Source organism: Macaca mulatta, chromosome 6 (assembly GCF_049350105.2).
Source record: "Macaca mulatta isolate MMU2019108-1 chromosome 6, T2T-MMU8v2.0, whole genome shotgun sequence".
NCBI classification, from domain to species: Eukaryota; Metazoa; Chordata; class Mammalia; order Primates; family Cercopithecidae; genus Macaca; species Macaca mulatta.
The window spans coordinates 36,504,941-36,531,027 of record NC_133411.1 but is presented as its reverse complement, the minus strand read 5'-3'; the positions used below and the strand labels follow the sequence as shown (position 1 = coordinate 36,531,027).

At 38.7% G+C, this 26,087-nt stretch overlaps 1 long non-coding RNA gene across 1 annotated transcript in view; it reads right to left on the bottom strand.

Moving 5' to 3' along the window:
* The window catches only part of LOC106998707 (uncharacterized), a 73,191-nt gene that overhangs the window by 31,845 nt on the left and 15,259 nt on the right, over positions 1 to 26,087 (bottom strand). The window lies entirely within an intron of this gene.

Sequence of the window (26,087 nt, the reverse complement as noted above, 5' to 3'; positions counted from 1 at the left end):
TGCATTTTGATAAATCAGACCAGTGTCACCACCAACCTCTTCTTAATCAGTATGTGAGGTTTTGCTACACTCTAAGATTTTATTTGATTAAGCCTTCAGTGGAACAGATTTTATTTGATTGCAAAAATGCCCAGGAAAAACCCTAATATAATTACTGCAATACTTTTTTTGTTGTGTGGTTTTATATTGCTTCAGTAAACTGCTCTACTACATTTACCAATGTATTCAATTATAAAGACATATCAACTCCCTATTCTCTATTTTTTTAAAAAAATGAAACAGAAATCCAGGCAAATCGCTTCAATTTTACAAAAATTCTAAACTTGCTTCCCTCAAGAAAGCATCAATTAAAATGAACATGAAAGCCGGGCATGATGATTCGTGCTGTTATTCTCGCTGAGGTGGGAGGACCACTTGAGCCCAGGCATTTGAGACCAGCCTAGGCAACATGGCAACCCCCCTAACCCGTCTCTACAAAAAAATAAAAATAGCCAGGCATGGTGGCACATACCTGTGATCCCAGTTATTCCGGAGGCCTAAGTGGTAGCGTCATTTGAGCTCAGGAGGTTGAGGCTAGAGTGAGCGGTTATTATGCTACTGCACTCCAGTCTGAATGACAAAGCGACACACTGCCTCAAGCAAAAATAAATAAATAAATAAAATGAATGTGAAGTACAATGTATCTCAGACTAGTTTGTTTCTCACTAAAATTTAATAATTGATCAAAGTGTCTAAATTTCATAGACATTAAGCATTTCTCATGGGTATCTTTGCTAATAACTAGTTTGCTTAGTTCTCGGTTATTATTTACCTTTACTTTTCTTTATAAAATGCTGTTCAACCTTTGTAACCAAAATTACTGCTTGTTTAGGAAGTAATACTAATTACAACTCTCATTGAGGCATAACTTTGATTATATTTCCCCAAGGAAAACTCACCAGCATTTAGACTTTTTAAAATATCCTTAAACTATCCCAATTAAATACATGCATATGAAATTCATTAGATAATTTCCTCAGAAAAACAAAGTATAGTAAATGTAATTAACTAAATTTTGTTGTAGTGAATGCTGTGGTTTATACCATTTCACATGAGTCTAAGTTTTTTTGAGTTACAACCCTCTTTGCTTGGAAATCCTGAACTAACCTTTTAAACTTGTACAAGTACCAACAACCTCAGTCTGGCAGTTGTTAAGTGCCTTGCTCTGCATGTACAAGCTCTGGCTTGGCCTCTTGCCATAATGTCAATTAAGGCCTACTTCTTCGGTATTGGTGCTATATCAAGGTGCCAATTTATGATAAGAAAAGAAAGCCCTTCAGATTACAAGTGCTGCTTCATTTAGATTCTGTATTAGGCTGTTCTTGCATTACTATAAAGAAATACCTGAGACTGTGTAATTTGTAAGAAAAGTAGTTTAATTGGTTTATGATTCTTCAGGCTGTATAGGAAGCATGGCACCCACATATGCTTCTGGGGAGAACTCAGGAAGTTTAAAATCATGGCAGAATGTGAAGGGAGAGCAGGCATCTAACACAGTGGGAGTAGGAGCAAGAGAGAGAGCGGGGAAGGAGGTGCCACACACTTTAACAACAAGATCTCATGAGAACTCACTGACTATCACAAAGACAGCACCAACCCACGAAGGATCACAAACACCTCCCTTCAGGCCCCACTTCCAACACTGGGGATTATAATTCAACATGAGGGGTTTGGTGGGGACATCTATTTGGACTATATTATTCCTTCCCTGGCCCCATAAATCTCATGTCCTTCTCACATTGCATAAGATAATCATCCCCTGCCAATAGTCACCCAAAAGTTCAACTCATTTCAGCATCACTCAAAAGTTCAAAGTCCAAAGTTTCATCTGAGACAAGGCAAGTCTCTTTCACCTACGAGCATGTAAAATAAAAAACAAGTTATGTACTTCCAACATACAATTAGGGTACAGGCATTGGGTAAACATCCTCATCCCAAAATGGAGAAATTGGTTAAAAGAAAGGAGTTACACGACCCATGCCAGTTCAAAACCCAGCAGGGAAGTCATTACATCTTAAAGCTTCAAAACAATGTCCTTTGACTCATGTCCCACATCAGAGCGCACTGCTGCAAGAGGTGTGCTCCTATGGCTTTGGGCAGCCCTGCCCTGTGACTCTCCAGGGTTCAGCCCTTGCAGCTTCTCTCATGAGTTGGAGTTTGTATTAGTCCATTTTCACACTGCTATAAAGATTCTACCTGAGGCTGGGTAATGTATAAAGAAAGGAGGTTTGATTGACACAGTTCCACATGGCTGGGAAGACTCAGGAAATTTACAATCATGGCAGAAGGCAAAGGGGAAGCAAGGCAAGTCTTAAATGATGGCAGGAGAGAGTCCAGTGGAAACCACCAATTCTGAACCATCAGATCTCATGAGAACTCCCTCACTATCATAAAAAAAGCGTGGGGGAAACCATCCCTGTGATCCAATCACCTCCCACCAGAATCTTCCCTCAACACATGAGGATTACAATTCGAGACAAGATTTGGAGGGGGGACCCAGAGCCAAACCATATCAGAGTTGAATGCCTGTGGCTTTTTCAGGTGCAGGGTACAAGCTGCCAGTGGATCTACCATTCTGGGGTCTGGAAGATGGTGGCTCCCTTTCCACAGCTCCACTAAGCAGTGCCCCAGTGGGGACTCTGTGTGGGGCCTCCAACCCCACATTTTCCCTCTGTACTTCCTTACTAGAAGTTCTCTGTGAGTGCTCTGCCCCTGCAGCAGGCTTCTGACTAGACACCTAGGCTTTTCCATACATCCTCTGAAATCTAGGCAGAGGCTGCTAAGCCTTCCCTCTTGCACTCTGCATGCACCTGCAGGATTAGCACCATATGGAAGTTATCAAGGCTTATAGCTTGCTTTCTCCAAGGAGGCAGCCCAAGCTGTACCTGAACCCCTTTGAACCACAGCTGAACAGCTGGGATGTAGGGAGCAGTGTCCCAAGGCTGCATAGGGCAGCAGGACACTGGGCCTGGCTCAGGAAACTATTCTTCCCTCCTAGCCCTCTGGACTTGTGATGGGAGGGGCTGCTGTGAAGATGTCTGAAATACCTTTGAGGCCTTTTCCCCATTATCTTGAATATTAGCACTTGGCTACCCTTTAGTTATACAATTATCTCCATCAGGTAGTTGCTCCACAGCCTGCTTGAATTCCTCTTCAGCAAAAGCTTTTTCTTTCTCTGACACATGGCCAGGCTACAGATTTTCCAAATTTTTATGCTCTACTTCCTTAAATATATATTCCAACTTTATTTCTTTGCTCCCACATCTGACCATAGGCAATTAGAAGCAGCCATGCCACATCTTGAACACTTTCCTGCTTAGAAATTTCTTTTGCCAGATACCCTAAATCATCACTCTGAAGTTCAAACTTCCACAGATCACTAGGGCATGAACAGAACGCAGCCAAGTGTTTTGCTAGGGCATAACAAGGGTGGCCTTTGCTCCAGTTTCCAATAAGTTCCTCATTTCCATCTGAGACCTCATCAATCTGGCCTTTACTGCCCATATCACCATCAGCATTTTGGTCACAATCATTAACTAGTCTGTGAGAAATTCCAAACTTTCCCTCATCTTCCTGTCTTCTTCTGAGCCCTCCAAACTCTTTCAACCTCTTTTCATTACCTATTTCCAAAGCTACCTCTACATTTTCAGGTTTCATCACAGCAATGCCCCACTCCTTGGTACCAATTTTTTTTATTAGGCCATTCTTGCACTGCTATAAAGAAATGTTTGAGGCTAGGTAATTTATAAAGAAAAGAGGATTAATTGGTTCACAGTTCGGCAGGCTGTACAAGCATAGTGCCGGCATCTGCTCTGAGGAGGCCTCAGGGAACTTTTACTCATGGTGGAAGGTGGAGCAAGAGCCAGTATATCAACTGGCAAGAGCAGGAGTAAAGGCAAGACTTGGGGGAGGTAGCACACTTTACAACAACTGGATCTCTTCAGAACTCACTCACTCTCATGAAGACAGCACCAAGTCATGACAGATCTGCCCCCATGAACCAAACATCTCCTACCAGGCCCCACTTTCAACACTGACATTATAATTCAACATGAGATTTGGTGGGGATTTATATTCAAATTATATCAGATTCTAAGATCCTAGCTTTCCATTGTGTTTTCTGTGACATTGTATCTGCTATACAACAAAGCTGAAGCTCTTAAAGACAGAGTTCAAAAATAGTATAATGATCTTTTAGTTGGTAACTGAAAATAGGTGTGACCTAACCATAGGGCATTCCGAATGCTTTATTGTGGCTGGGTGACTTCAATAATACTGATATAGTTTGGCTGTGTCCCCACCCAAATTTCATCTTGAATTGTAGCTCCCATAATCCCCATGTGTTGTGGGAAGGACCCAGTAGGAGGTAATAAATCATGGGGATGGGTTTTTCTCATACTGTTCTCGTGACAGTGAATAAGTCTTATGAGATATGACGGTTTCATAAAGGGCAGTTCCCCTGCACAGGTTCTCTTGCTTGTCACCGTGTAAGACATAACTTTTCTCCTCCTTTACCTTCCGCCATGATTGTGAGGCCTCCCCAGGCATGTGGAACTGTGAGTCCATTAAACCTCTATTTCTTTATAAATTACCCAGTCTTGGGTTTTGCTTCATAGCAGTTTGATAATGAATGAATACGGATACTGAATAAATACCTCATTAAAGCAGCACATAAAAACATTGGAAACAAAGGCTCTAACAATGTGGAGTTATCAGGGATCTGGGAAACATAGGCAGCAGGCCTGCCAGCCTGGCAACATGATGTCAGGATGACACTGAGGTGAAAAAGCTGAATCTAAACCACCATCTGATATTGCAACTAAAAGTTGTTATCTTTTCCCACTTGGCTTATTTAAATGCTGCACCCAAACCACATAAACTGAAAGCCTGTTATGCTGCGTGTCATTCCAGTGGAACATAGAAAAAATCTTTTGCAAACCAATTGTACCTTTGGAACATTATGGCCTTTAAAAATCTTCTCTGTAATAGAGCATACTCTAAAAGGGAAATGAATGCAGGGTTTTGGTAAAATATAAACTCCATCTAATTGTGGGTAATACTACATATAGACTGAAATATGGTAACACATATACAGACATGCAGTTGGAAATGGAGGTTGCTGTGTGTACTGTGTTATGTGAACAAACTAATTTAACAAATTTAGAAAGTATTGATGGCCAGGCATGGTGGTTTATGCCTGTGATCCCAGCACTTTGAGAGGCTAAGGAGGGAAGATTACTTGAGCCCAGGAGATTGAGACCAGCCTGGAAACCACAGTGAGGCTTCATGTCTACAAAAAAAAAAAAAAAGTTTAAAAATCAGCCAGGCATAGTGCTATGTGCCTGTAGTCCCAGCTACTTGGGAGGCTGAGGTGGGAGAATTGCTTGAGTCTGGGAGGTTGAGGCTGCAGTAAGCTGATCACTCAGCTGCATTTCTAGCTGAGTGACAGAGTGAGACCCTGTCTCAAAAAAAAAAAAAAAAAAAAAAAAGTATTGGTATTACTCATGATGGAGGGTGAGGTGGGAGCCTGAACATCATATGGTGGGAGCAGGAGCAAGAGTGAGAGTGGTGGGGAGGTGCCACACTTTACAACAGGCTGCCATTTACATTGCTTCTCAGAATAGTAATCTATATTGATTCCAAAATGCTTTTCTAAATAGGAAACTCTTCTCAAACTTCAAGGATGTAAGAGACATGCATTTAAGACTGAACCACAGGCACATATAACAACTTCAAGGTCATTTGACTGAGGCATAGGTCTTCTAGAAATCCAGTTACCTTCATGAGATAAAGGAAATTGCAGGAACATGTGGAATTTGGTTATACTGGGGTAGCCTCATGAGTCCTTGTAAGCTGGTAGTTAAAATTCAATTCTTGGCAAGTCATATTTAGATATTCCTGCACGATTTTTACTACTAAATTATGTATATATCTTATTGAAGACCTCAAATGCCATTAGACATGGCTAATGTCCAAGGAGTCCCCAAGATGCCATTTAAGATAGCCCCAAGATGACCTTCGATGAACTCTTCCTCCTGATATTCATGGATATTGTGGAAAGGACAGGTGAGACTTCTGAGGCTAGGTCAATAAGATATTGCAGGATCTGTTTTGTTCTTGGATCACTCTAGGGAAATTCAGGTGCTACGTTATGAGGATATTCATATCTGCAGAGGATCACATGATGAGGAACTGAGGCCTCCTGCAACAATCAGCATTGACCAGCCAGCCATGTGAGTAAGCTATTCTGGAAGTGGTTTCTCCAGCAAGTCAAACCTTCAGGTGACTGCAGCCCTGGTTGGCATTTAGGCCACAACCTCAGGGGAAATCTTATACCAGATCTGCTCAGTCAGGCAGCTCCCTGATTCCACCTCAAAGAAAGTATGAGATAACAAATATTTATTGTTTTAAGACACTAAGTTTAGGGGTAGTTTTTGATGCAGCAACAGAGAACCAATACAAATGTGTAACTTATTGCTCTTCAGAAACTCAGCTTATCAAATATTTGCTTCTGGCCAAGACTCCCAGATCTTTTGTATAATGCTAAAGACAAGGTAGTTGAGGAAAACTCATAGCGAAAATGGGGATAATGCATCATTCCAACTCCACTGTAGTAACTTGGTCCTAGTGATGAGGAATAGAAACATCTTACTGGTTATTCTCATTTTCTCACACTCCGTGGTTATGAACAGCACTTAAAGACCACCTGAGTTGCAAGGACACTAGAAAGTGTTGTCTTGCAATGAAATAAACATGAAGTACTCCAAACATCTTTTTCCTGAGTCTTCTGAATTTTCAGCTACATCCCTGGGTAATTCAGAGATAAAAGGACCAGTGAGGTGGTAAATATTTAACAACAAATGGCTGAGGAGAATAACATGAGAAAGGTTCAATCAGGCCCCCAAAATTCAAGAAGGTTGACCCATTTGGATCTCAGTTCTGACCCTCACATAGAGGTAGCACATTGCAGAGTTGCAACAGATGGTGCAGAAGCTGGGCCAGCCAGGACCGCATGTCCAGTGGACTGTATGGGAGTCATAGGAGGTGTGCAGTGAAAAGTCAAAGATAAGATACTGTGAAAGGAGACTTGAAAGCTGAGAAATACCTTCTGCAGAAGTTGAATTGTCTACTACTGAAGGAGATGCAAACTTGAGGAAGACTTTCAAAGAATTACGAAGAATGTAGTTATTACCTAGAACATGGAAAGATTATAATACAGGAAGTTGCCGGAAAAAGAACTTTATGAGTATGTGGAAAGAAGAGGAGTATAGTCAGAATCCTTTAAAGAGGCTTGGGCTGGCACAGATGGACTCTATACTCATATGGAGAACTTCTCAAATATCTGCAAAGGAAAGAACTTGTGGAGGGTGGCTAGGGAAGATGCAGAAGAACATCGAAACAGCCAGCAGGTTTAGAACTTCACCACACAACCTCAAAATCCCCAAGGATTCACTTGGGGGTTGCATCTACAGAAGTGGGGTTGGCTGGAGGAATGACAAACACAGAGTAACCAGCAGTGTGGCCTTTCTTATTTTTCCCATTAGCATGCACATCAGATATTCAGAGCTAGTAAAGGACGTAGCAAAGGAGACCAGAATCTACAGCATCAATCTTTGTATTGACTAACCTTCTAGGACAAGAACACTGGCTTTAATGGTTCCTGCCCCCCTCCTATCAGTGAATGCCAGTTTTTCAGTAGCAAAGTATGTTAAATTGATTAAACATATACGTATAAACCCAGTTGATCAAGTATATGAAGACAACAGATAATTCTTTCACATGGTTGAGTACTTCCTCAAGAAAGAGTGCTCGTGTGTGATGTCTTTGGGACTCTCTTTGCTCTATTCTCTGGGATAATCCTGGCATATAGTTGTCATTCAATAAATACATGTTCAAATGAGAAAATGGAATTCTAGTAATGGTTGGTTTGATTGTGCAATTTACTTTTTGTCCCTTTGAAAGTCTTCACAGCTAACAAGGCTTTTGGCTTGGGGCTTTGGATTGGTTTGATTTACTCTTGCCACAGTTTCTGGAAATGCTCCAGCTAGAATAAACAATGATTTCTCCTCACCCCTAAGGACCTTGGATTGTTCACATGGAACTAGAGGATCTCTCCAGTTACCTCCAGCTCTGCTATAATTTCAACACAGTTTCCTCAATTTGCAGATGGAAAATCTGAGGATTACCCAGGGCACAATACTAGTGAAGAGTGGAAGTGGCTTTCAACACTGACTTTTGACTATAACCCAGTCCTCTTTCCATCCTACAATTTTTTCAGTAGCCTCATACCAGCCACTCTCCTGATTCCTGCTGATTTTGAAGTATCAAGCTGCTGATAAGGCATGAGTTCTTTGTGAAATATAGGACTAGAGCATCAGTTTGGATTCTGTTTAGAACTGCTAAGTATGGCAGTGACTCAGAAGATTGGTTGACCATTCTGAGAAGTAATATTTTACTTCTCACACAAAGGTTGATGCTGTAGATTTTAGTCTCCTTTGCTATGCCCTTTACTAGCTCTCAATATCTGAGGTACATGCTAAGAAAAAAAATAAGAAAGGCCACACTGCTGGTTATTCTGTTTGTCATTCCTCTACCCAACACCACTTCTGCAGATCCACTGCAGGTACAGACTCAGCTCCTCTTTGTCTATCTCTATGCTGTGTGAGGCATAGTGCCCGAAGCCTGCAATTCCTGGGCAGCCTTGTCCTCTATCTTCCCATTGAGTCAGTGGGATACTCGAGGTCAGGAGGAGAGAGATTGGGGTATTTCTCCCCTGCTCCTGCCCTGCCTCAGCACCACAGTTCTGGTAGCCCCTGTGACCAAAATTCTGGTCAATTAGCCCTCCTTGTCCTAGCTCCAACTCTAGCCCTCCCCTGCCTCTGGTAATAAGCCTCTACCCTGGATACCTTATGCCTGGGCAGGTGACAGTTTTCAGCCATTGCTAAATCCTGGGTACCTCAATATCACTTGCTGGTCTCCTTAAACTGCTCTTAATTTCTTAGGATTGTTTTCTGTCAAGACTCTGCCGGATAGGGCTACTCTAAGAGAAACCCCCTCTAAGTCTTCAAATGGCATTGCTTTGTATCAGGGTTTTCAACTGCAGCAGTACTGGTATTTCGGGCTGGATAATTCTTCCTTGTTATGGGGCTGTCCTGTGCATTGTAGGATATTTAGCAGCACCTCTGACCTCTACGTACTAGATGCTGATAGTAACCTTCCCCCAACTGTGACAGCTAAATATGTCTTTAGACATTGCTGAATGTCCCCTAGGGGCAAAATTACCCCCACTTAAGAACTATACTGCTTTATATTAGCCTTGTCTCTTGCAGAACTCTGCTTTCTATGTCACAGTTTATGCTTGTCATTCGCTAATACTTATAATACCATTTACAATTCATTTTTCATATATTGACTTACTTGAATATCACAGAACTCCTACAATATTGGCTCTGCTTATTTTAGTCCTGAATGAGACCAACAGTCAGGGAAGTTCCATGATTTCTTCAAGAGCACTGAGCTAGTAATTGGGAAAGTTAGAATGAACTCAAACCTTTGACCTTTAAGTTTCTTAGTGTATCCCAGTGGTTCTCAACAGGGAGTGATTTTTGCCTCACTGACCCCAACAAGGACATTTGGCAATGTCTGGAGACCTGTTTGGTTGTCACAAGTGCTGGGGAAGGCTACTGGAATCTATTGGGTAGAGACAGGAATGCTGTTCAACATCTTTTTTTTTTTTTTTTAATTTTTTAATTTATTTATTATTATTATACTTTAAGTTGTAGGGTACATGTGCATAACGTGCAGGTTTGTTACATATGTATACTTGTGCCATGTTCGTGTGCTGCACCCATCAACTCGTCATTTACATCAGGTATAACTCCCAATGCAATCCCTCCCCCTTCCCCCCTCCCCATGATAGGCCCCAGTGTGTGATGTTCCCCTTCCTGAGTCCAAGTGATCTCATTGTTCAGTTCCCACCTATGAGTGAGAACATGCGGTGTTTGGTTTTCTGTTCTTGTGATAGTTTGCTAAGAATGATGGTTTCCAGCTGCATCCATGTCCCTACAAAGGACACAAACTCATCCTTTTTTATGGCTGCATAGTATTCCATGGTGTATATGTGCCACATTTTCTTAATCCAATCTGTCACTGATGGACATTTGGGTTGATTCCAAGTCTTTGCTATTGTGAATAGTGCTGCAATAAACATACGTGTGCATGTGTCTTTATAGCAGCATAATTTATAATCCTTTGGGTATATACCCAGTAATGGGATGGCTGGGTCATATGGTACATCTAGTTCTAGATTCTTGAGGAATCGCCATACTGTTTTCCATAATGGTTGAACTAGTTTACAATCCCACCAACAGTGTAAAAGCGTTCCTATTTCTCCACATCCTCTCCAGCACCTGTTGTTTCCTGACTTTTTAATGATCACTTACAATGCACAGGACACAACCTTTACTCCCCGGCTAAGGAAGATTCAGCCCAAACTATCAAAACTGTCACAGCTGAGAAACCCTGATTGTCTTAGTCCATTTCTGTTGTTTATAACAGAAGCTGCACTACATAAGTTATAAATGAAAGAAATTTATTTCTTACAGTTACGGAAGCTGGGAAATCCAAGGTCAAAGGGGACTCATCTGGTGAGAAACTTCTTGCTAGTGGAACTTTCTGAAGAATCCCAAGGCAGCTTAGGATATCACATAGAGAAGGAGCTGAGTATGTTCACCTGCTTCACCTGCTAGCTTCAGCCTCTCTTCCTCTTCTTATAAAACCACCAGGTCCATTCCCATGATAACCCATTAATCCATTAATCCCTGAATGGATTAATTCATTCAGGAAGGCAGAGTTCTCATGACCTAATCACCTCATAAAATCCCCACCTCTCAATATTGCCTTGTTGAAGATTAAGTTTCAACATGAGTTTTGCAGGGGACATCCCTCTATCATAGCACTGATTTATCCACTGTGCTTTGCTATATTTCTAAGCGGTTTTCTCTGGCTTATTCCTACATTTTGGATAGCATATTCCTCTGCATTTATAAAGATATATTGAAGCCATTCATAAATTGATAGCAGCTCACATTTCAGGAAACTTAAATCACTTTAAGTTTAATTTTAAAACTGTAATTTTCTACCTCTCTTCTATTGTTTTTAATATACTTTCTTCCCTAAAGTCTACGTCAGTGAAAAGTTTAGAGAGAAGTTCTTATTTTCTTATATTTGAAAAACAATATGGAAATGTGGGAAAAGGAAAGAGGAAAATTGGTAAATACTTTGAGCTCTAAATATGATTTTTATAACTGGACTATTCAGGAAATACTTATAAAATATTTTAGGGCTGCTATAAAAGTTTTAATATTTTCCAACCCTGACCAATACTTTACAGACAGGGAGAACAAAAGAAAGAATTTAGTGAGGTTGGAAGGGCAAAGAGGTATAAGATATGTGATATATAATCATTTTATTGTTTTGTTGCTTTAGTAGCCCTGGATTTGGATCTAAACTCAATTTTTTCTATTTGTAAAATTAACACACAGTAATGCTGACTCTTTTGGTGTGCAGTTCTATGCACATTAACACATAGAGAAATTTATAGAAAACACTGCCACCATCAAAATACAGGAGAGTTGCATCACCCTAAAGATATTCTCATGCTACTCCATTGTGGTTGTACTCTTCATCAACTCTTAACACCCATGGTAACCATGAATATACCTTCATCACTATAAGTTTTTTTTTTTTTCTAATTTCAATAGTTTTGGGGGAACAGGTGGTGTTTGGTTACATGGATAAGTTCTTCAGTGGTGATTTCTCAAATTTGTTATACCCATCATCTAAGCAGTGTACACTATACCCAGTGTGTAGTTTTTTATCCCTCACCCTGCACCCACCCTTTTCCCTGAGTTCCCAAAGTCCATTATATCATTATTATGCCTTTGTGACCTCATAACTTAGCTCCTGCTTATAAGCGAGAACATATAATATTTGGTTTTTTATTCATGGGTTACTGCCCTTAGAATAATGGTCCCTAACTCCATCCAGGTTGCTGTGAATGCCATTATTTCATTTCCTTTTATGGCTGAGTAGTATTCCATGGCTTATATATATCACATTTTGTTTATTCATTCATTGGTTGATGGGTATTTAGGCTGGTTCCCTATTTTTGCAGTTGCAAATTGTGCTGCTATAAATATGCCTGTGCAAGTCAGTTTTTCGTATGATGACTTATTTTCCTCTGAGTGGGTAGCCAGTAGAGGAATTGCTGGATCAAATAGTAGTTCTACTTTTAGTTCTTTAAGGACTCTCCATACTTTTTTCCATAGTGGTTGTACTAGTTGACATTCCTACTAGTGATGTAAGTGTTCCCTTTTCACCACATCCACACCATCATCTATTGTTTTTTGATTTTTAAATTATGGCCATTCTTGCAGGAGTAAGGTGGTATCTCATTGTGGTTTTAATTTGCATTTTCCTGATAATTAACAACGTTGAACATTTTTTTCATACGGTTGTTGTTGGCCATTTGTATACCTTCTTTTGAGACTTGTCTATTAATGTACTTTGCCCACTTTTTGATGGGATTGTTATTGTTTTTTGTTTTTTTTTTTTTCCTGATGATTTGTTTGAGTTCATTGCAGATTCTGGATATTATTCCATTGTTGGATGCATACTTTGTGAATATTTTCTCCCATTCTGTAGGTTGTCTGTTTACTCAGCTGATTATTTCTTTTGCTGTGCAGAAGCTTCATAGTTTAATTAGGTCTGATGTATTTATTTTTTGTTTTGTTGCATTTACCTTTGGGGTCTTGGTCGTGAAGTCTTTGCCTAAGCCAATATCTAGAAGAGTTTTTCCAAATTATCTTCTAGAATGTTTATGATTTCAGACCTTAGATTTAAGTCATTGATCCATATTGAGTTGATTTTTGTAGAAAGTGAGAGACGAAGATCCAGGTTTATTCTTCTATGTGTGGCTTACCAATTATCCCAGGACCATTTGTTGAAGAGGATGTCCTTTCCCTACTGTATGTTTTCATTGGCTTTGTCGAAGATCAGTTTGCTGTAAGTATTTGGCTTTATTTCTGGGTTCTTAATTCTGTGCCATTGGTCTACATGCCTATTTTTATACCAGTACCGTGCTGGTAACTATAGCCTTGTAGCATAGCTTGAAGTCAGGTGATGTGATGTCTTCAGAGTTGTTCTTTTTGTTTAGTCTTGCTTTGGCTATGAGGGATCTTTTTTGGTTCCTCACGAGTTTTAGGATATATTTCTACTTCTGTGAAAAATGATGATGGTATTTTGATGATAATTGTATTAAATTTGTAGATTGCTTTTGGTAGTATGATCATATTTACAATACTGATTCTACTCATCGATGAGCATGGGATGTGTTTCCATTTGTTTGTGTCATCTATGATTTCTTTCAGCAGTGTTATGTAGTTTTCCTTGTAGAGCCATTTCACTTCTGTGGTTAGGGATTTTATTCTTGTTTTGGCAGCTGTTATAAAAGAGATTAAGTTCTTTGTTTGATTGTCAGCTTGGTTATAGTTAGTGTACAGAACTACTACTGACTTGTGAACATTGATTTTGTATCCTGAAACTTTATAAATTTATTTGTCAGCTCTAGGAACTTTTTGGTCAAGTCTTAGGGCTTTGTAGGTATATGATCATATCATCAGCAAACAGTGACAGTTTGACTTCCTCTTTATCGATTTGGACACCCTTTATTTTTTTCTGTTGTCTGATTGCTCTGGCTGTAACTTCCAGTACTATGTTAAATAGAAGTGGTAGAAGTGAGCATCTTTGTCTTGTTCCAGTTCTCAGGGGGAATGCTTTCAATTTTTCCCTGGTCAGTATAATGTTGGCTGTGGGTTTGTCACAGACAGTTTTTATTACCTTGAGGTGTGTCCCTTCTACACCAATTTTGCTCAGGGTTTTAATCATAAAGTATTGCTGGATTTTGTCAAATGCTTTTTTCTGTATCTATTGAGATGACTGTAGGATTTTTGTTTTGAATTCTGTTTATGTGATGTATCACATTTATTAACTTGTGTACGTTAAACCATCCCTACATTCCTGGTACGAAACCCACTTGATCATGATATATTATCATTTTGATATGCTGTTGGTTTCAGTTAGCTAGTGTTTTGTTGAGGATTTTTGCATCAATGTTCATCAAGGATATTGGTCTGTAGTTTTCTTTTTTTGTTATGTTCTTTCCTGGTTTTGGTATTAGGGTGATACTGGCTTCATAGAATGATTTAGGGAGGATTCCTTCTTTCTCTATCATTTATAATAGTTTCAAGTAAGATTGGCACCAATTCTTCTATGAATGTCTGCGACATTTTTTGTTGGCATTTTTTTATTACTTTTTCAATCTCTCTAGTTGTTATTTGTTTGTTCAGAGTTTGTATTCCTTCCTGATTTAATCTAGGAGGGTTGTATATTTCCAGGCATTTATCCATCTCCTCTAGATTTTCTACTGTGTGTGCATAAAGGTGTCCATAGTAGCCTTGAATGATCTTTTGTATTTCTGTGGTATTGGTTGTAATATCTCCCATTTCATTTCTAATTGAGCTTATTGGGATCTTCTTTTCTTGGTTAGTCTTGCTAATGTGTCTATCAATTTTATCTTTTCAAAAAACTGGCTTTTTGTTTCATTTATCTTTTGTATTATTTTTATTTCAATTTCATTTAGTTCTGCTCTGACATTTGCTATTTCTTTTCTTCTGCTGGTTTTGGGTTTGGTTTGTTCTTGTGTCTCTATTTTCCTGATATGTGACCTTAGATTGTCTATTTGTGCTCTTTCAGACTTTTTGATATAGACATTTAATGTTCTGAACTTTCCTCTTAGCACTGCTTTTACTGTATCCCAGAGGTTTTGATAAATTGTGTCACTATTATCATTCAGTTCAAAGACTTTTTAATTTCCATCTTGATTTTATTGTAGACCCAAGGAACACTCAAAAGCAGGTTATTTAATTTTAATTTACTTGTATAGTTTTGAGCATTTCATTTCGAGTTAATTTCCGGTGTTATTTCACTGTGTTCTGAGAGGATACTTGATATAATTTTGATTTTCTTCAATTTATTAAGACTTTTTTTGTGACCTATCATATGGTCTATCTTGGAGAATGCTTTGCGCTGATGAAAAGAATGTCTATTCTTCAGTTTTTGGGTAGAATGTTTTGTAAATATCTGTTAAGTTCATTTGTTGTAGGATATTGTTTAAGTCCTTTGTTTCTTTGTTAACTTTCTGTCTTGATTACCTGTCTAGTACTGTCAATGGAGTACTGAAGTCTCCTACTATTATTGTGTTGTCATCGATCTCATTTCTTAGGTCTACTAGTTATTGTTTTATTAATTTAGGAACTCCACTGTTAGGTGCATATCTATTTAGATTTGTGATATTTTCCTGTTGGATTAATCTTGTTACTTCATAATATCACTTTTTGTCTTTTTTTAACAGTTGTTGCTTTAAAGCCTGTTTTCTCTGATATAAGAGTAGCTTCTCCTGGCTGGGCATAGTGGCTCACACTTGTAATCCCAGCACTTTGAGAAGCTGATATAGGCAGATCGCTCGAGGCCAAGAGCTCGAGACCAGCCTGGCCAACATGGCAAACCACATCTCTACTAAAAATATAAAAAACTAGCCAGAATAGCTGGAACATGAGAGGTGGAGGTTGTAGTGGGCAGAGATCATGCCACTGCACTTTAGCCTGGGAGACATAGCATGACTCTGTCGTGAAGAAAAAAAAAAAAAAAAGCTATTCCTGCTAGCTTTTGGTTTCCATTTGCATGGAATATCTTTTTCCACCTCTTTACCTTAAGTTTATGTGAGTCTATATGTGTTTGGTGAGTCTCTGGAGGATAGCAGTTACTTCCTTGGTGGATTTGTATCCATTCTGTATCTTTTAAGTGAAACATTTAGTCCATTTACATTAAACATTAGTATTGAGATGTGATATACTATTCTTTTCATCATGCTAGTTGTTGCCCGAATACCTTGGTTTTATTTTATTGCATTATTGTTTTATAGGCACTACGAGATTTATGCTTTAAGGAGGTTCTATTTTGGTGTATTTCAAGGTTTTGTTTCAAAATGTAGAACTCCTTTTAGCATTTCTTATAGTGCTGGCAGGCAGTGGCAGATTCTCTCAGCATTTGTTTGTCTGAAAAAGAATTTATCTCTCCTTCATTTATGAAGTTTAATGTCACTGGATATAAAATCCTTGGCTGGCAATTGTTTTGTTTAAGGAGGCTAAAGATGAAACCCAATCCTTTCTTGCTTGTAAAATTTCTGCTGAGAAATCTGCTATTAATATGAAAAGTTTTCCTTTATGGGTTATCTGGTGCTTTTGTCTCACAGCTTTTAAGATTATTTCCTTTATCTTGACTTTATTTTTTATTTTTTTGTTGAAACAGGATCTCACTCTGTCATCCAAGCTGGAGTGCAGTGGCATGATCTCAGCTCACTGCAACTTCCACCTCCCAGACCCAAGCAATCCTCTCACCTCAGTCTCCCAAGTAGTTGGGATTATAGGAATGCACTACCATACCTGGCTGTATTTTTTGTAGAGACAGGGTTTTGCTCTGTTGCCATGGCTGGTCTGAAACTCCTGAGCTCAAGTAATTGCCTAACTCAGCCTCCCAAAGTGCAGGGATTATAGGCATAAGCCACCATGCCCGTCCCCATTTTGACTTTAGGTAACCTGATGACTATATGCCTAGATGATAATCTTTTTGCGATGAATATCCCAGGTGTTCTTTGAGCTTCTTGGATTTGAATATCTAGATTTCTAGCAAAGCCACGGAAATTTTCCTCAATTATTCTCTCAAGTTTTCCAAACTTTTAGATTTCTCTCCTTCCTCAGGAATACCAGTTATTCTTAAGTTTGGCCGTTTAGCATAATCCCAAATTTCATGGAGGCTTTGTTCATTTTTTTATTATTTTTTTCTTTGTCTTTGTTTGATTAGGTTAATTTAAAAGCCTGTCTCTGAGCTCTGAAGTTCTTGTTCTAGTCTAATTGTTGAAATTTTTCACTGCAGTTTTTATTTCTTTAAGTGTATCTTTCATTTTCAGAAGTCACGATTGTTTTTTCTTTATGATATCTGTTTCTCTGGAGAATTTTTCATCCATATTCTGTATCATTCTATAATTTATTTAAGCTCTTTTATACCTTACTCTGGTATCTCCTTGAGTAGCTTAATAATCAATCTTCTGAATTCTTTATCTGGCGATTCAGGGATTTCTTCTCAGTTAGGATCCATTGCTAGAAGCTAGTGTGATCTTTTGGTGGTGTTATAGAACCCTGCTTTGCCGTATTACCAGAATTACTTTCCTGGTTCCCTCTCATCTGGGTAGCCTATTTCAGTGGAAAGTTCTGAAACTCAAAGCCTGCTGTTCAGATTTTGCTTCATGGGGTGATATCTTAATGTGATGTTCTCCTCCTTACCCTAGGAATGGGCTTCCTTAGAACCTTCTGTATCTAGCCACTCAGAGTGGCTACCAGGCTCTGGACTGGTGCTGGAGAATGTCTGCAGAGAGTCCGGTGATGCGATCTGTCTCAGGTCTTCCAGTCATGGATACCAGCACCTGCTCTGGTGGAGGTGGAAGGGGAGTGAAGGGAATCCTTGGTTGTAGATAGGTTTAGTGTGCTGGCTTTCTCAAAGGTTAGTTTTCCTGTGGACACACTCAGGATCCCTGTTTAGTCAGGATGCTGTAGGCTGTGGAATTAGCTGTTATTTTTTCCTTCCTGGGAGCAGGGTTATTCTGTCATGAGTTGCTGTAATGGCCTGAGTTGGTTGGCCTCCAGCCAGGAGGTGGCACTTTCAAGAAAGCACCAGCTGCAGTAGTAGTAGATGAATATGAACCTGCCCTAAGTTGGCCAAGGCAAGTATTCTGATTTATCAGGCAATGGGCAGGGCCATAAAGCTCCCAAGTGTTTCTGTCTTTTGTGTTCAGCTACTAGTTCATGTAGAGAAATATCATCAGGTGTGGGCAGGGGTAGGCAGCTCAGGGCTCAGACTCTCCTTGGGTAGGGTTTGCTGCAGCCACTGTGGGGGACAAGGGGTGGTTCTCAGGGCAATGGGGTTATGTTCCAGAGGGGATGATGGCTGCCTCTGCTGTGTCATATAGTTCACAAGGGAAGTGGAGCATAGCCAGTAGTGAGAGGCGTCACTCCACTCCCACGCAGTTGGCAAGGCCAATCTCAATCCCACAGTGCTCCCATGAGAACTTGCCCCAGGCTGTGAGCTTCCCCACTGAGAAAGCAAGCATGGCTTTCAGACCTCATCCTTCCCAGTCTACCCACATTGTGAGTGGTGGCTCCTGCACTCGTATCTGCAGCAGTTCCCACTCAACCCCAATATTCTGCTCAGGAAAATTCATGCCCTGTCGATATTATGACTAATTTTAGTCGGAAGCTTTCTTCACTCTGTGGTCCCTCCTTAATTCTGCTGGCTGCCTTCCCTGAGGCCCCTGTGGAATAGAGTCAGGGTTGGCTTCCCTGGGCTTAAGAGGGAGACTGGGAGTACCTACAAGGCTCTTTCCACTGCTACTTCTACTTTTATAGTTCATGTGGTTCTCTAAATCTGTTTGAGCACTAGGTAAGGTTAAATCCTTCTCCTGTAATCTAGATGTTCAGATTCCCCAGCGGGGGTGTGTGTTTAGAGGCAGGTTTTCCCCCCTCTTGCACTTTGGGAGCTCACAATTTTTCACCCATCTTGTGGAATTTGCAGTGGCATGCCACTTCTTTCAAAGGATCTGTGAATTCTTTCAGTTTTCTTGGTACATTCCTGTGGTGGTTCTTGGAGCAAAAGTTCACAGTGTGTCTCCACATGCTGCTCTGTCTATCCAAGTGGGAGCTGCATGTTAGCCCTGTCTCCTATCTGCCATCTTCTTCCTAAAATTCTATACTATAGAAATTGAATTGCAAGGTATTTAAACTTTTGAGATTTCTTTTAGCAGCATTTTATTGTATGTATACACCACAATTTGTTTATTTTTATCCATTGAGAGATAATGGCTTTCCCGGTTTTGGGGGATTATAAATACAACTGCTATAAAATTTAATGCACAGGTTTTTGTATGGACATAAGTTTTAATATCTCTAGAGTAAACACCTAGATATGAGATTGCTAGGTCATATGGTAAATGTTTGTTTAGCTTTATAAGAAACTGCCAAACTGACTTCCTGAATGGTTGTAATGTTTTCATTCCCATCAACTGTGTTCGAGTATTCTAATTGATTTGCATGCTCACTAGCACTTGGTATAGTCATAACTTTTTATTGTAGTCCATCTGATAGGAATGTATATAGTGACATCCCATTATAAGTTCTATTTCAAAAAATACTTCCCTTTAAAATAGTTTTATATTTACAGGAAATTTTCAAAGACAGTCCAGAGAGTTCCTGTATACTCCACATTCAGCTTCCCCAATTAATCGTATATTACATTAGTATGGTGTATTTGTCACAATTAGTGAATAAATTATTGATACATTATTGTTAACTAAAGTCCATCCTTTTTACATTTCCTTAATTTTTACCTAATATGTATGTATGCTTCAGGGTCTCACATAAGATACCACTACATTAAGTCATCAGGTCTCCTTAGGCTCCTTTTAGCTGTGAGTTTTTTGAATTTTCCTTATTTTTGATGACCTTGAAAATTTTAAGGAGTACTGGTTAGGCATTCTGTAGAGTGATCCTCTATTAGGCTTTGTCTGATGCTTTCTTATAACTAGATTAGCATTATGGAATTTGGAGAGGGAGGCCAAAGTACCATTTTCATCACATCGTATCAAGAGTACATACTACTGACATGACTTGTTGATGTTGACCTTGATCAGCTGAATCAGGTAGTGTCTGTAAGGCTTCTCCACTGTAAATTTACTCTTTCTTTTACTCCTACATACTGTACTCTTTAGAAGGAAGTCACAAAGCATAGCTCACACTTAAGGAATGAGAGTTACGCTCCAATGCTTCACCTCCTTGAAGGCCAAGTATCTATAGAAACAAATTATTTGGAATTCTTCTGCATGGGAAATTTTTCTATTCTTTCCCCCTTTACTTACTTATGCATCCAATTATTTATTTAAACAAGTGTGGACTCATGGATGTTTATTTCATAGTTGGAGTTATAATTCAATACTACTTTATGTTGTTGCTCAGATTGTTCCAGCTTTGTCCAGTGGGAACTCTTTCAGCTGGCTCCTATGTCATTTTGTTTTTTTGTTAGGTTTGGTTTTATGTTTTTAGCACTTCCTTACTTTCTGACACTTCAAGATGTTCAAAGCTTATCTTTTATATTTCCTGCCATGGTCTAGAATCAGCCATTTCTCCAAGGAGATCTCGGTTTTTAAATTAGTGTTTATCTAGTATGAGTAACCAAGATCTGGGCACTAGGTATGTTCATTCCTTCCAGGCCCTCTCAGCTAAGAGAAAGAAAAGTTTGTGTGTATACTGGTAGATGTATATATGCATATCTATAAATAATTATATGTTTAGCCATTTGTATTTATATTCAGCTAAGCATGAGTTTATACTGATATTTCCAACTCCAATCCGTTGCTACATCGATCATTCTAGTTTTCTACTCCTCTTGCTTATCTATAAGCCCCCCATTCCAACTGTGAGAAACCTGTCTCCCAACATCAGCCATCAATTTACTTTACTGTTCATTTCCAGTGTACACATATAGTTATTTCAGAACTGTAAATCCGCAGCCTCATGGGAAGTAACTCTATTACTAGAGTACACTGCTTATTTATAGTTTCTTTTGCTTTTTATCTTACAGATTCCACTCATTTCCAAAGTCACTTAGGTCAGCACCATTTCCTCCCCTCCCCTTTAGTGAGGTTATTTTACACATTTGTAATACAGTTAGATTATTTTTGTCACATTCTGCATTCTTCCATCTTGGGATTCCCCAACCTCCTAAACGTTTCTTTCATTTGCATCCCTTAAGGTTTACTCCTTGTGCTGGAAAGTTCTGTGTTTTGATAAATGCATGCCATATATCTATCATTACAGCATCATATGAGAATAGTTTCACAGTCCTAGAAAATCCCCAGTGCTATTAACCTCCCTACCCCCAAATCCTAGTGACCACTGATACGTTTATTATCTCTATAATTTTGCCTTTCCAGATTCCCATACTAACGGAATTATAGAATATGCAGTCTTTTCAAACTGCCTTTGTTCACTTAGCAATATGCACTTCAAATTCTTCCACATCTTTTTGTGGCTTGGTAGTTTATTTCTTTTTATTACCAAGTAGTATTCCATTGTAGGGCTGTGCCACAGATTGTTTACCTGTTCACTACCGAAGGACATCTTTGTTACTTCCAGCTCTTGACAATCATGACTAAAACTACTATATACACATTCACATGAGGATTTTTGTGTTTATGTAAGTTTTCAAGTCAGTTGGGTAAATACCTAAGAAGAGAATTGGTGGTATGGCTGAGTATGTTTAGCTTTATAAGAAACTGTTAAACTGTCTTCCAAAATGGCTACAGCATTCTGCATTCCCATCAACAATGAGTGAGAGTTTCTGTTGCTCTGCATCTTCACCAGTAATTGGTACTGTCAGTATTGTGAATTTTAGCCATTTGAACAGTTATGTAGTATTACCAATTCCTCTTTTCTGTCCATTGCTGTCATTAATTTCAGTACTTCATATGCTCTAATCACCCAATACATTGCTACTACTATTGCTTCAACAAACATACATCTTTTAGAAGCATTAAGAATAATTTAAAAATTACATTTTATTTTGCCTTCACTTATTCCTTCTTTAGTGTTCTTCCTTTCCTTATGTAGATCCAAGTTTCTAACCTATATCATTCTAGCATCTATGTCACATCTGAGTTTGGTAAGTTCTTTGTCTCTTCAGACTGTGTGTTTTCTTGCCTTAAGAGGACAAAACATGCCTTGTAATTTTTTTTCTTGAAATCCAGTAAACTCTAATACTTTTTAGCTGTGGATCTTGGATACTTCACTCAATTCTTCTGAAGTTCTGGTGGTGGGGGAGGATTATGCTTATATTACAAAATTATTGTGGGGATTGCTTAAAAACAAAGTCCCGTGTAGAGAGTGAGGCATATTTAGCCAAGGTAAGGTGCATGATCTGACATTTCTTAGAGGTCAGCCCGCCTGATCTTAGGAAGTGGCAGGTTCTCCCTCTTCATCTGGTTTTTATGACAACATTCTCTATTTGGGGATGTCAGGAGTTGGGGAGCACTGAGAATGGAGCACCGAGACCTATGTACTTATGAAAAGTAACTTAGTCTAATGGTTACAAATAAAGTATTCAACAAACCATCAGTTCTGAATACAGTCATCTGTTTTCTCACATTCAGTGCCAGATCATCTCTGAGAGTTATCAGAATGCATTTAGATCTTAACAACACGAGGTGTTCTATCCTGATGATTAATGAGATATGGTGATAGTCATGGTGGGAAATTGAGAGTCAGGAGAAAAGCAAATCAGACACCAGCATCCATTCTATGATTATTTGAATCAGCTCCAGTTAATAAAGAGTACAGTCACAAAGGAAGATATTTTGAAAGAGAAAATATTCAAATAGTCTCTGAGAAAACACACACACACACACACCAATCACAGTTATTTTAAGACTTCTTAATATGAATTTAAGTAATTTTAATATGTAGTTCTAGTCCTCTGTTTTTTAGTGGAAAGGAAACTATGGAGTTGAGGATTTGAAGAAAGTCAACAGAAATAATAGGTTTACTGTTATTTATTTACTGTTAGAGACCACATTGTGTATGCAATTGAAATTGCTTTTGCAAAATTACATAAGAGAAATTTTACATAGTTGACTCCATCCATTTTATTATCTCTAAGCTGTCTTTGGTTATTCCTGGGCATAAACCAAACTAACTTTGGGAGGAATTTAGTTTATAGTCTAATCTGAAAGCAAGGATGATAATGGCCCTTCCCAAAACTAAGCTGCCTTTGTAAAACTAATGAAAAACCACCAGGTTAGGGCTATGAAAGGGGCCTGCATTCTGCTAAGATGTAGGGATAAATGATCACCAGCCATTGTTCTGGAGGTAACAAGATTCGTAACTTCCCCAATTACTCCTGTAAATAACATCACTATTGTAGAATCTGTGATTAGCCTTTGGAGATACCTTTTCAGACTACTGCATTTCTGAGACAAGCTGACTCCACCCAGATGGCGACTTTTGCCTCAACTGGTCCTGTGGCCTCTACTTGGAGGCTGATTTAGCTCACAAGAACTGTTTTCCACACCTCTATGGTTTCATTCTCAACCAGTCCACATTCTCCATTCCCTAGCACCCTGCCCACCAAACTATCCTTGAAAATCCCCTAACCTCTGAGCAGTCAGAGAGACTGATTTGAGTAATAACTCCATCTTCCATGTGACCAGCTTTGTGTCAATTGAACTCTTTCTTTACTGCAATACCATGGTCTCATTTAATTGGTTTTGTCTGTGCAGCACGCAGGAAGTACCCTTAAGCAATTACACATTGTGCTTCAATTTTTCCTAGTGATGAAAATAGTATCCACAGTAGGCAAAATAATTTCTCCCCAAAGATGTCCATGTCTTAACTCTTATATCCTGTGAACATGTTACCTTACAGGCAAAAAAGGACTTTAAAGATGTGACTATGTTGCAGAACTTAAGATGAAAGATTGTACATGATTCCTAGTGGGCCAAATCTAACCACATGGGTCCTTAACATTACAGAACATTTCCTGGTTGAGGAAGATGTGGTCAGAGGGAAACGTGACTGTGGGAGGATTGCCAGAGAAATGTAATATTGTTGACTTTTAAGATGGAGAAAGAAGACTGTGAACTAAAGAATGCAAGCAGCCTTTTGAAGCTGAAAAAGGGAAGAAAATGGATTCTCCTCTAGGTCTTCTAGGAAGGAATACAACTTGTTGATATATTGAGTTTAGCCCAGAAAGACTGGTGTCAGATTTCTAAGCAATGGAACTGTAAGAATAAATTTGTATTGTTTTAAGCCACAAAATTTGTGATAATTGGTTACAGCAACAATACAAAATTAATACAGCACCCATTTCAGAAATTAATTGCATTGTTTACAATAGTTCTATTGCTATTCAAAAGGAAAGACTTCATAGAATTTCTCCACTATTCAAAAGGAAAGATTTCATAGAAGTTCTCCACGCAAATTTCTAAATCCCTGTACTGTATTAGACAAACTAGCAATATGATATTAATGTCTTAAAGGTAACACTGGTTATGATTTTTATTTATAATATTAAAAATCTCTTTGAAAAAATATCAACTTTGAAGCTCATAATAACCTGCCTATTTGCAAGTTTAGCAGTATACATGTGGTAGTTAAAATTACTTTCAGTTTTTAGGAGACAAGACAGATAACCATGATCTCTGAGTTGCAGAAATGTGTACACTCTGGTCTAGTTGGGAATCTTTTATATACTGTTATCAACTGGCTGTATGAGTCACTACATTTCTTCTTCAATAAGTTTCATGGTATGTTGAAAATATTATGAAGAGAAACATGGGAGCAGCAGTGCATTTCCTAGAGCTAAAAACAAACAGCAAATGATTAGGCTCTGTATCCTATTAATCATATCAGAGACTGCAGAGGGATAGTATTTCAATATAATGTTTAAAAAACCCAGCACATAATACTTTAAGGAAATAGAAATTCTAGGCCTTTGTAGCAAATAAAAGAGACTGTCCAGCATCTAGCAATCCATACAATGAAAAGTTAGACAGTAAGAGCCATCCCAAAACTTCTTGACTCAGATATTGGTGGGTGGGTACTTCAGTAAATCTGCTCCAGGGAAAACTCAGCCAATTTAAACATGAAATAAGCACATGTGCCCCCACATCAAATGAGTGATGGCTTTATTTGCTGTGAATCCCCAAGAAGTTGGTGGTACCTTTTTAAGTGTTTCTCCTTTACAAATATTTCTTTTGGGAGAAAGTTACTAGTGGAAGGATGGACCTTGAGAGTTGCAACAGAATTATGGTAATTGAAATCTGCTATGAAACTGATTTCTTACACCAATTGGCATTGTGGGATCCTTAATATAGATGTTTCAATTATGGTAATTTATTGATTTTGCTTAAAAAAAGAAAAGATGAAAGCACATTTGAGCTCAATAGGAAATGTGACAAAATAACCAGCAATTATTTCCCCAAAAATGAAGTAACTGCAATCATGAAAACTTGTTTTTTAGAGCGAGTCAAAAAATTCCTTCTTTATTGAGAACACACAAGCAGTTCATTCTCAATTTTGTATTATATATTTTGGCAAATGTAAAATTTCCTCTACCATTTTTAGCTTGTTTTTGAGTCTAGATGCAGTTAAGGTTTTTCAGTACTGGCAGATAGTTGTATGTCAAATGGTATGAATTCAGAGAACTTAGGGGAGTCTTCATTTTTCACTAGATATCAAACACTGAAGCATTTTAGAAATTATCCTAAAGGTAAATGAAGTCCAATGTATCTAATACTACTTATATAGTTATTGCCATGGTGCTTAGCGTAATCGAAAATGAATTGTGTTGGCACACCTTAAAATGTAGAAGGAAATATAGGTCAGAGAACAATACCCTTCAGAAATTATATGATCTGGTCTTTAGGGGGCAGCAGAGGGAGCTTGCTTGTGAACAATAATACCAGTTACGAAGGTTCAAGCTACCTCTGTTCTCAATGAAATTGTGTGGCTGACTCAGATGTAACCACCAGATATTGATTGAAATGGCTATCGTCACTAAGGAAAACCATTTTCCAATTCCGCTGCCACCCTAAGCAGCATATAGCACTTTGCACTTATATTTCCTTTGAAGAATCTACAGCTGAGCTACAGAGATTTGCACTTAGTAAGAATTACACATTTGTAAGTGAAGAACAAATTCCAGTAAGTGTTCCTTTGATGTTTAGTAATTTCAAAATAAATGCCTTTACAGAGCAATGTAAACATCTGCTTTCACAATGGCTAACATTAATTAAGCACTTATGTGCGAGACGGTGTTTTAAGCATTTT